At 52.4% G+C, this 14,761-nt stretch overlaps 1 protein-coding gene and 3 long non-coding RNA genes across 5 annotated transcripts in view; 3 read left to right on the top strand and 1 right to left on the bottom strand.

Moving 5' to 3' along the window:
- The window catches only part of LOC609484 (nitric oxide synthase 1 adaptor protein), a 264,616-nt gene that overhangs the window by 112,992 nt on the left and 136,863 nt on the right, over positions 1-14,761 (top strand).
- Positions 641-8,295, top strand: LOC119868060. The gene is made up of 3 exons (XR_005385807.1): positions 641-1,833; positions 5,975-6,183; positions 7,812-8,295. It is a non-coding gene; the product is annotated as an uncharacterized LOC119868060 (long non-coding RNA).
- The window catches only part of LOC111094523, a 39,079-nt gene continuing 24,958 nt past the window's right edge, over positions 641-14,761 (bottom strand). Inside the window, exons 2-5 of one of the 2 annotated variants that reach the window (XR_005385804.1) lie at positions 4,088-4,351; positions 3,423-3,492; positions 2,488-2,793; positions 641-1,500 (exon numbers count right to left, since the gene is read on the bottom strand). This is a non-coding gene — a long non-coding RNA (uncharacterized LOC111094523). Of the gene's footprint in view, positions 1,501-2,487; positions 3,493-4,087; positions 4,352-14,761 lie in introns of both variants that reach the window. The other variant, XR_005385803.1, reaches the window with a different exon arrangement.
- Positions 8,327-12,584, top strand: LOC119868059. Its single transcript, XR_005385805.1, has 4 exons — positions 8,327-8,535; positions 10,419-10,497; positions 11,122-11,226; positions 12,027-12,584. It is a non-coding gene; the product is annotated as an uncharacterized LOC119868059 (long non-coding RNA).

Genomic DNA, 14,761 nt, shown 5'->3' with positions numbered 1-14,761 from the left:
TTCCTCTAGGTCATGGATCAAGGCCAGGTACGTAATTGGTTTTAAAGAAAAAGGTAAGCAATCGTCAGAATAACTAAGGAATTCACTGTTGGCTAAAGGGGTAAATGAGACCAGAATGTCTTTGCTGATGGAACACAGGGTTTAGGGTCAATCATGTGCCCCGGGAGGGTGGGGGGCAGGTGTTGGTGCTTAAATGTTTTGTTTAGATTTGGGTTTTCTATACGTTTTCTGCCCAGTTCTGGTGTCTCAGGGTGAGCTCTTCTCTTGGCTGGCGGGGCCTCGGGCGAGTCCCCTGAGAGGTCCACAGGGGTACTTAGGCCAGCTGGAGTGAAATGAGGTCTGGCTCTCAGGTGGCCGTGTCTTGTCCAAGGAATCCTGGCACAGCAGTGCTGAGAGTGCCTTAGTCATTGCTGAGGCTCAGCGTCCCATTGTCATCCTCAGTGCTGACTCTTCCCTTTCTTTTCCTCCTGAGTTTTTACACAGAGTTGCAGAGTTCACATTTCTTCTTCTTTTTTTTTTTTTTAATTTTTAATTGTTTTAAGGATTTTTATTTATTTATTTGCAAAAGAGAAAGCACCAGGGGGGTGTGGGGCAGAGAGGGAAGCAGACTCCCCGGCTGAGCAGGGAGCCTCCACGGGGCTCGATCCCCAGGACCCCGAGATCATGACCTGAGCCAAAGGCAGATGCTTGATCGACTGAACCACCCAGATGCCCCAAATTGACATTTCTTTAATGTGGTAAAGGAAAATGTGGTAAAATGAAAATCCACCAACTGGCTCTTGGGGAGGGAGACCACATATTTGATGGCGGTAAAGGAAAGGAGTGTGGCTCAGGGTAACGTGGGGGTTCATTTCTTTGTCAGGTTGGCTGATTCTGAGCTGTTTCTGTATTAATCTTGATTGATACAGAATGACTGATGGATGCGTCCAATGTATTTTTTTTTTAAGATTTTCTTTAGTTAATCATGAGAGAGACACACAGAGAGAGGCAGAGACACAGGCAGAGGGAGAAGCAGGCTCCACACAGGGAGCCCGACGTGGGACTCGATCCTGGGTCTCCAGGATCACGCTCTGGGCGGAAGGCAGGTGCCAAACTGCTGAGCTGCCCCGTTCAATGTATTTTTGAGGCCAGAAGGACAGCGGAGCCCTCTGCATGCTGCTGGGATCTCAGGGGTGCAGGGTGGAGCTGCCGGAGCCGCTGTGCGGGTGTCGGGGAGGAGGAGCCCACGCGGGACGCAGGCCCCTGGCAGGGGTGGCCTGGCCTGAGACTGCCGTGAAGCGGGGAGGAGGTGCTGGGGAGCATCCCACGACCCCACGGGCTGTGCGCGACGCCGCTCATAGAAATCCAGCAGAATACATAGTGGCCCACCACAGTCAGCCTGACTCCTGCAGGGAGGCTGTTGGGAGGAGCGGACTGGGGCTGCCAGATGGTCAGTCAAGGCTGGGGGAGCGCCTGAGTCCGGGCGGGCGGGCTGTGTCCCCCTCGCGTTGCCGGCTGCACCTGTGGACAGATTGCAGAGACGGGCAAGGTGGTTTAGGGGCGGTTTTCATTTTATTTCCCCCGCTCCTTTGTGAGTGGGGCCACGCGCTACGTGGGCGTTTATTGGCAAGTGCAATAAAAGACACGTTTTTGAGGGCAGAGTCCATTTCTTTGAGTAATAATTAACCACCATCGACAGTGTCTTGGGTGCCGTAGAGTAAATACTCAAGAAACGCTCAGTGTCTCTCCGGTGAGCGTTCTCAGGCCAGTGCGAAGGCCACACGCGGTGGGCCCTGAAGGCTGGTGTTTTGCCCCCATGTGGGGCAGAAACCAAGGACAGAGAGCCTGCTGGGGGTGGGTTTAAGTGCAGGACACTGGGGGCCTCCCTTGGATTTGCTCAGGCGGGTGGGGGGCAGCCTGGAGGTTGGGTGGCCTGGGGAGGGGGGCGCAGGGTGGGGGCTCTCCGCAGCCTGGATGTCCTGTCCTGGCTGCTGGCTTTTCGCCCGCCCAGCCCAGGGTCTGAGTGTTGGTGAAATGGAACAGGTGGGTGGAGCCTGGTGTGGCCCCAAGGTGAGCGTGAGAGCTAAGTGACCCGCTTTTCAGTTGGAAGCCCGGGAGATGGAGCCTGCGGTGCAGACTTGACTCAGCAAAACAATTTAGGGTCTCTCACCCATGCCCTTTTTAGGCTTGCTCTGGGTCCCTCGGGGAGCCTGGGTCTGCTGGGTGGCCTTCCCCGGGCTCTCCCCACCACCAGGCACCGGGCTGTCTCCCCTGTTCTCCCCGGGTGGGGAAGCAGAGAGGCCTGGCCTGGGGGTGCCTGAGAGCACTTAGCCCTCCTGGCCCCTGCCCTGCCTGGGGTCACACTGCCCTGAGGCTCACTTGTGTCCCCAGGGCTGCTCTTCGGGGCTGGGATGGAGAGAGCCTCACGGGGCATGCAGTATGGCCTAAGGGGTCACTGGCTCTACCTGCTGCCCCCCCAACTGCACCCCCACCCCCCCAGGCTCTGACCTGGAAGGCTTTCCAAGAAGATGCAGGAGGAGGGAGGATGAGCCAAGGGGTGGAGGAGAGAGTGGGCTGTCCTGATACTCGTTGAGGGGCTGGGGCAGAGACAGAATGACATTTTAATTACAGACTGGGGTGTCAGGCCTGTAATCTTCCCTGATGGTCCCTCCGTATTGGCCTGTCTTTGGCGTCATCTGCGCGTGAATCCGAGGCTCCGGGGCTTGAAGTCTCTGATCTCTGTAATATCCTGTCAGTCCGGCCTTTGTGAGCTTGCCCTTGCGCAGGGAGGGCAGGAGCTGGCTGTTTCCAGATCTGCTGTTGAGAGACTCGAGGTGAATGTCAACCCAGAGAGGAACCTGAGGATGATGCCGGGGTTTCTGGGTGGTTCTTGCTGCCCTGACTGAGGTCACGGACCTCGGGAGGACCTGGGCAGGGCTCCCGTCTCTCCCTGAGGCTTCCTGGTGGCCCTCGGCACGGGCCTGGTTGGGGTCTGTGCCAACCTGCAGGTGGCCCTACTGCCTCGACTCACGTTTAATTGACTCATTCTTGTGCTGATCGATCGACCTGATATGTTTTGGGAGCCTTCCCTGTGCTGGCCCTGGAGGTAAAAAGGGCCACCCAGACGCTCTCGGTGCCCGTCCTGAGCCAGTCCGGACAGAGTCCTCGGCCTGCCGTCCACTTAGACGTGGCCCCCGAGACCGGGGAGGGGAGGAGGTTTACTCAGTGTCGGGTGATGGGTCTCAGCTCCCCAGGCGGGCAGCAAGCAGTGGGAGGGGGGCTCGATGCATGCTGTCCTGCAAGCAGTAGCCGCCCAGCAGATACGGGTGGCCCTATCAAATACGGCAAAGACACTCCTTACGGCTTCTCCACGCCAGAGAGGTTCAAGTGCCCCGCCTCACAGGGGGTCAGCCTGGGGATGAGCCTCTTTCCCCACATCTCACCACCGAGGCAGCTCTAGGTCGCACTGCACCATCAGATCTCCTAGAGTCCGCTTCTAGAATTACGTGGAGCCTAAGGTAGGAGGAGACAGGATGGAGAGGTCACTGTCGGGAGGGAGTCCTGCAAAGGTGTCCTTTTAAGAGTGGGAGAAGGGAACAGCTGCGTGTGCTGTTGGCTTCCTCAAACTGCATTCATTTTATTTAACCTTTTAAACCTTTGGTAAGGATCAGGGCCTCCCGGGCGGCTCCATGGGTTGAGTGTCGGACTCTCGATTTCAGCTCCGGTCATGAGCTCAAGCCCCACATTGGGCTCCGTGCTCAGCGTGGAGTCTGCTTGGGATTCTCTCCCTCCTCCCCGCCCCCCCTGCCTCTCTCTCTTTCAAAAGAAAAAATCATAAACCTTTGTGAGAATCGATAGTTGGTGCCATCCCCATTTTGCCGAGGATATGCAGAAAATAACTGGCAGAGGTACCGGAGGCCTGTGGCCCTGTGTCACATCTGCTATTTTTCCCAGCCCTTCTGGCGAGGGTGGTGCAGGTGCACAGGTGGGTGAAATCAGGAGCTTCGAGTGATTTTCCTTCCCCAGAAGAGGGCTGCCTGGGTTGTGTATACGGACAGGTCCCTGCCAAGCCCCCTGGCCCCAGAGCGGGTGCTGATAGATGACTGACCTTAAAAGCCGGCCCTCGGGTGCTGCTGCGCTGGGGATTCGATCGAACACACTGGTTTTAAGGTTTCAGTGATTCTGGGTTTGAGGACAGCTGTGGAGGACTGGCCTCGGTGTTGGAGGTCCCCACTCGGAATTAAGCACCGTGAAGCCCGCATGCAGATGCACATGAAGCAGGATACAAATTACGTCCCTGGTCCCAGATCTGGGAGCGCCGTTGGCTCGGTGGGAGGAGGCAGGGGCCGAGCTGCTGGTGGAAGCCACGGGCCTGGAGAGGGAAGCATGGGTCTGGGCGTCGTTCGCCACGGAGCGATGGTGGGAAGCCCACAGCTCTCGCTCAGCTTCCGTCCTCCCATCGCCGAGTGGCCGTCTCCCCCGGGGGAGGACGTGCTGGCTGCCCAGGCAGGTCAAAGCCCGCTGTGAGTGCATGGCAGGTGCAGGTAGATGTTGGGTGGGTTTTCACCCTTGCGGCCTTGGATTCATTCCATCAGGCCCTTCCCCTGACCTGCACTCAGGACCTATCTGATGACATGGGAAGAATCCTGAAACCTCCTGTTTCACCGAAAAGGCTGCTCGTGTTCTGAGGCAGGGAGCAGCACTTTCTGACTCCCTGGGGGTGTAGGCCACGCCCCTTTGGGGAACCATGAAAACTGGTTGAACGGAAATCAGACCCAAGGGCCCCTCAATGTTGTGAGACCCTGTGGCCTGGCCTTGGAGGCAGGGGCTTACCTCCAGAGAGCTTTGAGGCTCAGGCCTTCTGCTGCATCTCCCCCGGCACCCTTCCCCTGGGCTTTAGAAAGTTCTGGACTTGGTTCAGAGTGAAGTTCAGCATGACCTCACCCCTGAGGAATTCTTTGTGTGTGTGGTGGGGGGTGCGGTGGAACCAGGAGGTCTCAGAAGAGAGAGAGGAAGCATATGTTTTTGTGAATTCTGTCTCTGTGTCTGGCCCTGGAGCTGCTCTCTTCACTCCTGAGCTGGAAGGAAATGGGAAGGGAAATGGGCTGTATTAATAGAGGTGCTATGTCTATGAGAAGGGAGGTGAGAACCCCATCCTTTCAGTGGAAGTTATTAGAGCATACCTGGAGCATTGTGATGAATTTGGAGCACCTTTTTGAAGAGCCCTGGGTGCACTGGAATGTGTGCAGAGAGCAGAGGTGGAGAAGCCAGCCTCATCTGTGGGGATGGCTGGGAAAATGGATTTGACCCTGGACCGGGCAAAATGCCTGTTGTGGAGGGGTCTTAAATATCTCAACGGTTGTCCTGGCGATCCGTGTGGAAGGATCCCACAGGTTCTTACATGGGAATTACAGAATTCTTGGAGGCTTTAAGGAAAACGGTTTTATTTAACAGGAGGAAGAATGACTTTTATTTGGGCCGGGCGGGTAGTTTTATTGCTTTTCCCTTGGTAAAGCATTTGAAGAGGAAGGAATAAAAAAAAAAAAAAAAAAAAAACATGAAATTACTGTGATAAACCCCTATTCGGAAGCAGCTCCTACTAGCACTTGGCCCACTATCTTCTATTTTTGTGTATTTTACTTTTCTTTACAAAGTTAAGATCATAGCACATAAAAAATCTCTAATCTTCATTTTTAAGGGAAAACATTTAACCTTATATTTAATAATTTGTGGTCAACATGCTCTTTTCATGATCTCATACTATGCTATCCTTAAGGATAAAACACAATTTTACCTAACACTTCATCCCCCATGGGCCATTCAGTGTATTTCCTGGTTTCTGTTTTTACAACAAACCTCATTATGTATAAATCTCTGCGTGTGTCTTGGATTATTGCTTGAGGGTTAAGTTCCTCCAAGTGAATTTGCCGGGTCAAAGTGAAGGAACAATTTTGAACTTTTTTTTTTTTTAATATTTTACTTCTTTATTTGACAGAACACAAGCAGGCGGAGCACGGGAGGGAGAAGCAGGCTCCCCGCTGAGCAGAGAGCCCATGTGGGGACCCTGGGATCACGACCTGAGTCAAAGGCAGACGCTGACCCGACTGAGCCACCCAGGCGCCCCCAGTTTGGAACTCTCGATACCTACTGCTCTGTGGTTTTACAGGAGTGTTAATGCCGGTTTACGTTCGGTATCCATTTAAGGTGCCTTTTCCCCAAATGCTCAGAAAACCGTAATCTCAACTGCCTTGAATAAGGAAGAACTGCATTGGCCTATAGAGCTGGGGGGAGGGAGGTGTAGGGTGTGCAGCTGCAGGTGTGCCTGGACCCGGGGGGCTCAACCCAAGTCTCTACGACTTGGTTCTCTGCTTCCCCATCACAAAGGGCTTGTTGGCAACCAAGGGCTGCCGTGGGTGGTGTGTGTCGGGGAGGTAGCTCTAGTTGGGGGGTGGGTAGAGTCTTTGAGACTTTTCTCAACACCGAGAGGCTCTCGCAGGAACCTGCTGCTTTCTTTGGTCCGGTTTGATCTACTTTTGCGGACATGAGGATGTTTTCCTATGAAATGTTTTTAGTTGGAGGACGTGGATCTAGAGCCCCTAAGGGCTTGTCTATTGGTCCATGTCTCCGTTTCTGTCCTTGCCCACTTGTCTCTTCGTTCATCCAGGTCACGTGGTGGAGCGAGCCTTGGGTTGGGAGTACGGGGGGCGGGGTGGGTCCCCCTATCGCAGTGTACCCTAAGGCCAGTGACCAAAGCGTGGCTGGGATGGGGAGCACCTGGGGGAACAGTCTCTCCTGCTGGGGCATCTCCTCCAAAGCTTTGACTTTTTCAGCGGATTCTAAAAGGCAACATCATGATAAAAAGGCATTAGAGGAAGTAGCATGGAAGCCGGGCTTAGAGCCTCCCGGGGCCGATAATCAAGGACCGTCTTTTTTCCTAACCTGTTTTCCGATTCCACTCGCCACGACCTGGGCCCTTGACTTCGTGTCTGCTTTCTGAGTATCCCCTGCTTTTCTGACTTCAAGGGGACTAATTCCAGGTCCTCGCTCTCAGAGGCGGGGGTGGGGGGTGGGGGGCCAATGAACCCCTGAGGGGCAGCACTTAGGGATCTGGTCCTCCTGCCCTGCTCTGGGGATGCTGCAAACTTATTGCAGCCGGAAAGGACACAGAAGAAGCCACCAGGCTCCTGCGGATTTTCCCCACCCTCATCCCCCCTTCTCTGCTGCTTTTACGTTCTGCTGCACTTGCTTCAGCCGTGCCCTGCCCTCCCTGGCTTCCAGACCTTCCACGTGTGTGCACTTCCCCTCGCCAGTCGCTGGTGGTGGGGAGGCTCGCGTGTTCGCTTCCCCTGGGCGGCGGGTGCCTGGCGACGGAACTGCAGCCCCGCAAGCAGGTGTCGGGGGGCCGTGGTCACTGTGAGCACAGGTCGCAGTGGGAGCGGGGAGGAGGGTGGCCCACATCCTCCCGTCCCTCTGGCCTCATCCTGAGCTCCCGTGCTCTGGGCATGCCCTGGGTTAGCGCGTCTTGCTCCGCGGCGTGGGGGTGTCGGTGCAGCTGCTCCCAGCTGTTGCAGTGGTTTTCAGAAGGGAGTGGAATGGGAGAATGGAGATGTCAAGCTCCAGCTCTCCTTAATTCTTAGAAATGGTGATGAATCTGAATCGCTCCCTTGGTGTTGCTGCAATTTTCTGGGGATTATATGTGCACACGTGCGGCTCTGGGTGCTCATGTGGGATGTGAATGGGTGGTGATTTGTTTACAGGGTAGGACCAGGGAACTCGGAAGAGCAGCTACTAAAATTTACCCTGGATTTTTTTTTTTTTTTTTTTTTTTGCAGGGGGCGGCGGGTAGGGAGATAACTGGGCTCCGTGCACGGCTGAGCGACACAAAGGCCTTGAAGGGTTTTTGTAAAACCTTATGGAACATAAACCTATTGCCAGAAATCCTAGTGCTCATCAGCTGGTCCTGGAGATGAAACAGAACTGCTGCCTGGCTTCTTAAAGGATGAGAATGTGAACCACCAACCTGCCCCCGCCCCCCGCAACTCCCCCAAACAGGAGGATGTTTCTTGGTGATTATTTATACGTTTACTGAGCAAACATCTGTTGATAATGGTGCTGGGCTTGCTCGTGCCTGCACACACATGACCTTGTTTCTTCTCGCAATTCTAGGATGGGTTTGAGTTCTATTCTGGGGATTTTTAAGAAGTAGCTTTGCATTTGTTTGAGAAGGTGTGGATGTTTATCTAACGGGGAGCGGTGTTGACTTGTGCCATCGGATTGCAGGGCAAAGCATTAAAAGCAAGCTTGGCTCTTTCTCTACCTGCCGTGCCCTTTTTTTTTTTTTTTTTTTTTTCCCTTTTGGCAGAGACTAACCGTTGAAGTGAATGGGGACCAGAGAAAGCAAAACTTGTTAAACCAGATGCTTCTTGGAAATGGGACTCAAAGTTCCAGGGTTTTCCTTGCGCCTCTGTAAACACGATGCTGATCCTGCCACGCTCATGCCTTCCATTGTGTGTTCCCATCCAGAGCAACGCAACAGCTTCTCCAGGGAGTATTCGGGTATCATCGCTGTTGGATCTTTTTATTAAGGAGGACCGCGGGGCTGTGCAGAAGGCGTGATGTGATGGGCACAGAATGGCAGGTTTGGGAGTTGCAGCTGCCTGGCTGTAGGTCAGCCGTGTTAATAATTGCTAGCTCTGCTGTGTGAACCATCCTGCAAAGTTCTGAACTCTGTGGATGACCTTGTTCTATGAGCAAGTGGTGCTCTGGGGACCGATCGGTGGCTCTTTAGTTTTCTTTTTCAGAGTTTTCCCCCAAAGCGCAGAGGAGACAATTTTATTTTTTAAAGGTTTGTCTCTCCCACACTTTAAGAGGAGTGTTTCTTATGCATCTGACCGGTACTCGCTTCCCAAACATGCTAACTGGGAGCCTACATATGTCAGGGATTCTGGTTCTTTATCCGTTGGGTCACTTCATCTCAGCTGAGCCAACTGTTCGGATGGTTCAAGTGAGGACCACTTTCTCAGCAATCTGGGGATCCTCTCTTTACCTTTTGAAAGGGAAAACCGTGGCACGCAGCCTTCCAGGGATCGTGAACATAAGTAACTGGAAAACTCAGAGAAACTGAGGTGGGGGGGGGGGAGGAAAATGAAGAGGCAAAAGAAAAAGCAATGTTGAGCCAAGTCTTTGGATTTAGAATAAAAGGGTCTTTAATTCAGGGAGCTCTGGAAAGGCAGGTGGACTGAGGCATGTTAAACCTATTTCTATAAAATTTTTTTCCTTAGTTTTCTGAGTTCCTATTTGTGTGTTTTTTTTAATTCCCTCTGTGGGAACTTATTTTATTTTTTTAATTTTTAAAATTTATTTTATTTTATTTATGAGCAATAGAGAGAGAGGGAGAGACACAGGCAGAGGGGCTGCCTGCATGAAGCAGGCTGCATGCAGGGAGCCCAACATGGGACTCGATCCTGGGTCTCTGGGATCACACCCCAAGCTGCAGGCGGCACTAAACTGCTGCACCACCGGGGCTGCCCCTGAGTTCCTATTTGATAGGAGATTTGACCCTGGTGGGTAGATGAGGTTTGTAGGAGGATGGTGTTTTAATCCACTTGGGCTGCAGACCAATTCACCACAACAGAAAACCCCAAACAACAGAAATGTATTTTCTTACAGTTCTGGAGGCTGGAGATCCAGCTACGTACCACCAAAGGTTGGTTTCTGGCAAGGCCTCTTCTCCTGGCTTGTGGACAGCCGCCTCCTTGCTCTGTCCTCACCTGCTCTTTTCTCTGTGTGTCCTTAGTGTCTCATCCTCTTCTAAGGACGCCAACCCTATTGGATTGAACTCCACCCTTATAACCTTGCTTAACTTGAATCACCTCCCTGAAGGTCCTGTCTCCAAATATAACTTTGTAGTTTAGGGCTTCGACGTGTGAATTTTGGGGGTGGGAGGACCCAGTTCAGTCCCTAACAGATAGAAAGACCTTATAATTTCAGAGTCAGCCAACTGGTCTCGTCACGTTTTTATAAAGTTTACTGGCCCACTCGTGTATGGGTTGTCCGCGGCTGCTTTTGCACTCTAGGGGCAGAGCCGAGTGCTTGTGATGGTCTGTCCTGCAAAATCCTAAGATATTTGCTGTCTGGCCTTGTAAAAGTTGGCCAACCCCTGAGTTTGCTGAGCCTAGTTCTAATTAAGAGGAGGGATTATCAGGTTTTGTGTCCATGATTTCTTTTTATTGACGTACAAGTAAGCATTGTTTGTTGTTTACAAAGGAACTAGGATAGGAAAGGGGAGTGGAAATTGCCCCGTGGCTCACAGGTCATGCCAAGTGGCTGGTCCACATCAGGGTGGCTGTAAAAGGTAGGGGTGGTTGGAAGACACTGCTGTGTGACCCTGGGAAATCCGCTTTATGTCTCTGCGTGAGCCTTGACTTCTTCTCTGTAAGATGGAACATGAGGCGACCTGTCGCCCAACCTGCATGCCTGGATCCAGTGCAACAAAGCCAGGAGAGCATCTTCTAAATGGTAGGAGGACTGTATAAATAGAAAGGATTTAACCAGGACCTATTCAAGCTGTTGCAGCTGCTGTAGATACGTGCCTTGTAAAACTCCCCTATTATTTAGAGACTGAGAAATATTTGGATGGTGGTAATGTGCTGCTCTGGGAAAAGCAAGCAGTCTCCAGTAGGATTTTTATCACATAATTAGAGGCTGTGTTAAATGTGCTGGTGAAAAAGGAGCTGCTGTGTGCTGCCGCCCGTGTTAACGTGGAGCAGGGATCTGCATCTCTTCCCTGAGGAAGCGTTCCTGCTTCGTTTCCCTTTTGGGGTGCTGGTTCTGGCCAGCGGAAACTCGGGGAGGCCCCAGACATGGTGCCAGCGCCACACCGGCCTGGGGGACCCTTGTCGAACTACCGGACACACACTGGACACCTCTGCTTTGCAGAGCGAGGTGCTGGTCAGCCAGCTGGTGTGTACAAGCCCTGAGGCCGGTGGGGGTGAGTGGGGGGCAGCCGGAAAGCCAGGGGACAGTCAGGTAGGGAAGACCCCAGGTTAAGGGAGGGGACCAGCAGAGCTGTTCAAGGCCTTTCTTGGTTGCCTTCTCTGCTGATCTCTCTGTTCCTTCCCTCACTCGGTTTCCTCCTCCTAGGAACGGCAATCCTGTGTGCTTTGCGGGGTTGCGGTGAGGACTGAATGGGAGCCTGAAGACCACGTTAAGCAGAGGACTTGGCACGGAGCAAACGCTCATTAAATGGTAGTTCTTGTTTTTATCGCCATTTCCTAATTATTTCGTATTCATCAAGTCCACATCCTGTTCCAGGAGCTGTGGAATAGAGATAAAGACACGTAGGTTTGGAGGCCTGGGTGGCGCAGCGGTTGAGCATCTGCTCTGGGCGTGATCCTGGGGACCCGGGATTGAGTCCTGCATCTGGTTTCCTGCAGGGAGCCTGCTTCTCCCTCTGCCTGTGTCTCTGCCTCTCTCTCTGTGTCTCTCATGAATAAATAAATAAAATCTTAAAAAAAAAAAAAAAAAAAAAGACACATAAGTTCTCGGCCCTGTAGCTGACTGCACTGTGGGAGAACCAGAGGTCAGCGTGCTTCATGTGTGTCCCTTAGGCACGCACTTCTCAGGGCGAGGCTAGTGCTGCCCCTTATTCACCTGCCACGGCGCCCTGGGCCTGCCCGCCCCGACCCCCCTGCCCTCCACGACCAACCTGGGGACCCGTCTTCTTCCCGATGGATGTCGGCCTACAGTTGTCCTACGTTTTCCAGAATCCTGAAGCACTTACACACCCAATTTAACTTTGGCTTGCACCACACCTTGTAGTTTACAGTTGTTTTGCGTCTCGCCGTGAGAGAAGAGACTTGTCTTCTTCATCTTCAGTTCCTGCGTGCTATAACCTAACACGTGCACGTGCTCAACAAATACGGAATTGGAAGGATTCTGTTGAGCATCTACTTCAGGGTTTCTTTCTTTCTTTTTTATTTTTTTAATTTTAATTTTAAATTTTTATTATTTTTTTATTTTTTTATTTTTTTTATTTTTTACTTCAGGTTTCTTAACGTCAGTGCTGCTGTCGTTTCCTACCAGATAATTCTTTGGTGTGGGGGCTGTCTCATGCGCAGATGTTTGGCGGCATCCTTGACCTCTGTCCTCCGTGTACCAGTAGCACGCTCCAGTTGTGACAACTGAAAATGTGTCCAGATGCTGCAAAATGTCCCCTGAAGGGCAGCATCACTCCTTGTTGAGAATTGCTGATTTGCCACGTTCTGGGCATGGCATGTCCCTTGTCCCTCGGTCAGGTTATAAATACCTTCAGGGAGGATTTCCATTATTTCTACGATGCCTGGATACCGATGATAGAGTAAATGTCTAATAAATGTGTTTACTTGAGCCACTCAGCTCATTTTCCTGGTTGTACCACCTTCAGCTGAGGCTGGGGAAGGAAGGAAACTCTGAGGCCATTATTCATCATTGTCAGTTAGCATGTTTTAAATAAATACTCAGAATTCCTGGATTTCATTGTGTTTTCCTCGCCGACTCCGGGGTCTGGAGTGCCTTAACTTCAGAATGCCAGCTCTGCGAGGGGCCGAACAAATCCCATGTCCTGGTTCTGATTTACTTTGAAAAAACACTGATCAGGTGAGTAGGCTTATGGGTGCATTTTTTTTTTCTCCTCTGGGGTCTCACTTTTGGCCTTACAAACTCCATGAGTACAAGATGGTCCTCACTTTGCTTAGAAGGGTTTCCAGTAGGATTTGCTGTGTCCCTCCAAGTGTGGACATGAATATGGGGCCTAAGTGTGTCCCAGGGCCTCAGTTTTATCCCCAGAGAGTAGGGCAGTTGTGAGGACGGCTCACAGTTCTGTTGGGAAAACAAGGAGTATATCCTAGAACTCAGTGCAAGGAGACCTGGGAATAAGGGAGCTCACATCTAACCTGGCTGTGAGGACTGGACCTCTCTGGGTCCTCTTCTGGACCTTCTTCTGCAGCTTCTCCCCTCTGAGTCTAGGGTCGCCCTTCAAGGGACAAGAAGAAGTTAAATGACCTTTGCCATCCCTTCCGCCTCTGACCATCGTGTGAGCTAAACTTGATCCTGAGGCCCACTTCTTTTGTGCGCACGGAAGAGAAACCGATGAGAGGGTTGGGCCAGGGTCTTGCTAGCCATCTTCAGCTTCTGGGAAGACTGTCATGAAGCTAAGAGCAGAACCTGGTGTGGTAGGAAGGCACATTTGGCTCAGGAGAATTCCCTCGCCGTCAGAGTTGCTGGAATGTGAAGGGCGCTCATCCCGGGTGCTATTCTTGCCCAGGCCGATCCTGGTGTTTGAGAGATCAAGGTATCAAATCCATAACTAGATGGGGTGACTCGAAGTCCTTTCTGACCCTGTGCTTTAGAAAAAATTATATATAGTTAATTTTCCTTGTATCTTGAGATCCTTGGGAAGGGGAAGAAAGAGGTGGGCGCAGCTGCCGGCCGGACTGATTTCTTGCTGGGGGACAGGTATTCAAATGACGGCTCTGATGAGCAGAGAACCTTGCTGTCATTACATGTAAAAAACTTTTGGGTGGGAAGTGGGCTGACGTGTTGGGGCGCAGAGAGGCATGGGTGTAAATCTGAGGTTTTACTGGCTCTGAGGCCCGGGCTTGTCCTTCTTGGGCCAGTGACTGGCCCCACAGCTGTCCTGCCCGGCTGAGCAGTAAGCAGAAGCCACGTTGTCTCCCCTGCAGCCTCTGTCTGTCTGTCTGCACAGCTCTGAATCCGCTGTTGGCTGTGACTGAGAACCAAAATTAATCCACCTTCTCTGGAAATTTTTGTTTGGGGCCTGTGACTGTCACATCACTGAGCTCTCTGAGGCCGGCGTCTCTCTCTCTCTGATGTCCTTGCTTTCCAGGAGAGCGTTTTTGTCGAGCTCCAGAGAGCACCTGTTCCGCTCTGTAATTGGATGTATTTATGCCACTGTAATCACCTCCAGGTAGTCGCCTGCTGAGGCCCCAGCTGGGGCTCCTCTCGGTGCCCCGTCCTGGCCTTCCTAACCGTGCTTCCTGACCTGTGGATGGGAGGCCAGTGTTCTCTGGGAAGGTAGGAAAACAGTGATGTACCCACATTGTTCTGTGACGTTGCCTTCTGCTTCCCATGGACTGCTATTACTTCTTCTTTTTTTTTCTAAGATTTTATTTAGGGTGCGTGGGTGACGCGTCTGCCTTCAGCTCAGGTCATGAGTCCAGGGTCCTAGGATTGAGTCCTGCATAGGGTTTCCTGCTCAGTGGGGAGCCTGTTTCCCCATCTGTCCCTCCCTCTTGCGCTGGTGCTCTTTCTCTCTCTCAATTTTATTTATTTATATTTTTTTAAGATTTTTTTTAAAGATTTTATTTATTCATGAGAGACAGAGAGAGAGAGAGAGAGAGAGAGAGAGACACAGGCAGAGGGAGAAGCAGGCTCCACGCAGGGAGCCCGACGTGGGACTCGATCCTGGGTCTCCAGGATCACGCCCTGGGCTGAAGGCAGCGCTAAACCACTGAGCCACCCGGGCTGCCCTCAAATGAATTTTAAAAACCTTAAATATTTATTTGAGAGAGCAGACAGAGAAAGCGGGGTAGTTTGGGGTGGGGGGTGGACAGAGGCACCCACGGTGGGCTGGTGTGAGGACAGGCTTCGGGGGTACCGGGACGAGCTGGGCCTGAAGCGGCTGTGCTGTCCCCAGGCCTGGGAAGGCCCGGGTGTCCCGCCGCTTGCGGGGAGCCGGTGGCTCCGCTGCTGTGCCCTGTTTTCCCGCCTCCCCTTGTGCCGA

The sequence above is a fragment of the Canis lupus genome, chromosome 38 (genome assembly GCF_011100685.1).
Source record: "Canis lupus familiaris isolate Mischka breed German Shepherd chromosome 38, alternate assembly UU_Cfam_GSD_1.0, whole genome shotgun sequence".
NCBI lineage: Eukaryota > Metazoa > Chordata > Mammalia > Carnivora > Canidae > Canis > Canis lupus.
This window is presented reverse-complemented; position numbering and strand designations above follow the sequence as displayed.